This window comes from Galeopterus variegatus, unplaced genomic scaffold (assembly GCF_000696425.1).
Source record: "Galeopterus variegatus unplaced genomic scaffold, G_variegatus-3.0.2 Scaffold2167, whole genome shotgun sequence".
Lineage (NCBI taxonomy): Eukaryota > Metazoa > Chordata > Mammalia > Dermoptera > Cynocephalidae > Galeopterus > Galeopterus variegatus.
Genome location: NW_007728278.1, coordinates 257,048 through 259,822, shown reverse-complemented (window position 1 = coordinate 259,822; position 2,775 = coordinate 257,048).

The window sequence follows — 2,775 nt, the reverse complement described above, 5'->3', positions numbered from 1 at the left end:
CGAGGGTTGCGATCCCGTTGCCGGTCCCCGGTCCGGTACGGGCGCGACACCGAGGGTTGCGATCCCGTTGCCGGTCCCAGTCCGGTACAGGCGCGACACTGAGGGTTGCGATCCGTTGCCGGACATGAAAAAAGACAAAAAAAAAAAAGAAGAGCGTTCTAGCTCCAGAGATCCCCGTGGGTGGGCTGAGGCTGTCCTCGGGCCTGCACTGCAGCGTGGCTTCTCCCTCCGCCTTTCCTGCTTCTGTCCCCTCTCGTCCACAGGTGTTGGTCCCAAGGTGCTCCTTTCTAAACACCCTGCACGCTAATCTCCCTCCCAGAGCCTGCTTCCCGAGAACGCAGCCTCCAGAGGGACCGTGCCAGGTCTCTGCTCTGTACTTGTCACCTCACACTTGTAGAGCTGCCTTCAGAATTTGGACAAGGTGTTTAGTCGATCTGCAAAGGTTTCAATGAGTCAAAGCTGCCTGAAACGGGATATGTGTCCTCTGAAGGTGAGGTTATCTTCAAAGGAGAGATGTTCAAAGAAAAAGTGACCAATGGAAAGATGAGAGTTGGGTGAAGGGGTGAAATCAGGGATCCTCAGTGCAGATGGACTGGGTGTCCTCCAGGGTCCCCTTCCCAGTTTATTGTACCCCATTCATAGAGAACCCTTCAGCAGACATCCAGCCCAGTACTATTACAAAAGATCAAATTCCCTATTTAACACATAAGACAGGGTTGACCAACGTTAAATTTAAAGGAGCAATCAGTTACAGAATTTTAACTGCTAAATAAGAAGCCAGTTAGTAGCCTTTAAATAACAATACTGCCTTCCTAAGTCCAGTAGCTATGAATATGATTATTGTGTTAATCCATTTTGTGTTGCTTATAACAAAATACACGGAACTGGGTAATTATAAAGAAAAATGAAATTTATTGCTTACGGTTTTTTTGTTTTTTTTTTTTTTAAAGATGACCGGTAAGGGGATCTTAACCCTTGACTTGGTGTTGTCAGCACCACGCTCTCCCAAGTGTGTGAACCAGCCATCCCTATATAGGGATCCGAACCTGTGGCCTTGCTATCAGCACCGCACTCTCCCGAGTGAGCCATGAGCCGGCCCTGCTTACAGTGTCTAAGGCTGGGAAGTCCAAAATCCATGTGGTGGTGGTGACAGTGACCCAGGGACCTCACAATGCAAGCTGGTGGAAGCAGACAGAGTAGAGAGAGAGAGACAGACTCTCCTCTTCTTTTAAAGCCCTCAGAGCCATGCCGCTAACCACCATTATTAACCCATGCACTACTGCACGGTCCTACAATCCAATCACCTCTTCAAGGCTCCACCTTTCAATGACCATAATAGGATTTCCCACCCTCTTAACAGTCACAGTGGGGGCTAAGTTTCTAATACATAAAACTTGGGGGACACAATTCAAGCTTCAATTAGTTTTGGGGGAACATCAATTCAATCCACTGCAATTATATATATCCATTCTACTTAATCCAGGTAACCTTAACATTGGCCAGAAGTACCCAGAGCATGTGCGTGCACGCGCACACACACACACACACCCCAGTGTATGTTTACACTGGCTTACACAAATGTATGTTCACACACAAATACAGACTCCACACCCAAGTGATGTGAGGGGAGATTCTCAAGATAAAAGAATAACTGGATTTCCTGGAGATGGTATCTGAGCACAGAAAGAAAAAGGCTACTATGGTGGTTTCACCTCTTTTATTCACTCTGTATTCATTTATTCATCCATGCAAACAATATCCATCGGGGTCTAATTACATGGGAAGTGTTGTGCTAATTGATTGGGAAAAACAACATTGTAAGAGTTCAAACCCCACCCCAAAGAGGAAAGGTTTTGGTAAGACGTAAACTGTACTGCAGCACTGAGGACACCATAAATCCTAGGCTTTGTCATCACAAGGACCAGGCTCTAGGTCCAGCCCCCATCCTTGCCAGCTCTGTGACCTTGGACAAGTCCCTAACCTTCCTAAGCTCCCATTTCCTCACTTGCGAAATGAGATCATGATAACCTTACCTTATTGGTTGTGGTAGATCTGGGAGGCTTTTGCCCCTATTCTCCATAACTGCCACCGGCATCCTCCAAAGCCACCTCGAACAGGTATGAAATCTAAGTAAAAACAGCATGTTTTCTCAGCACTTGCATCTCCCTCTTCCAATCAGATTGGGACACAGAAATCTTTGCACCCTGGCTCTGCCTGATTCGCAGTGTGCCTCTTAAACGAGGTAGTGCATGCCACATGCTTCCGTGTGTAAATGCTTAATAAATGTGAGACACTATTAAGGCATTAAGGTAAGCACCATAAAAGTAGGGTGACCAACCTGTCCCACTCCCCTACCCTTTTATCCCAGGGACCCCACCCCACCCCAGTCCCAAGGAAACCTACATAAGGATGTTAAGGGGTGTTACATGTAACGTAAGGATTCAGAGGGAGAAGGGGTCGCTTTTGAATTTTTTTTTTTTTAAGACTGAGGAATGATTTGTGGAAGATGTAAGATCTAATCTGGTCCCTGAAAGATGAGTATGATGCAGCAAATCCCAATGGAAAGAAAGACATTAGCAAAAGCACGCGGACAAGCAGGAGTACGGTGCATTCCCAGAATAGTTAGGTGGCCCCATCAGGACAGAAATCAGGATCTCTGCTGGGGTGCCAGGGGTGTTAAAGCTGTGGAGGGAGGTTGGGGCTAAAATCCAAAGCATTCTTTTTTTTTTTTTTTTGTCTTTTGTCTTTTTTCCGTGTCCGGCAACGGATCGCAAC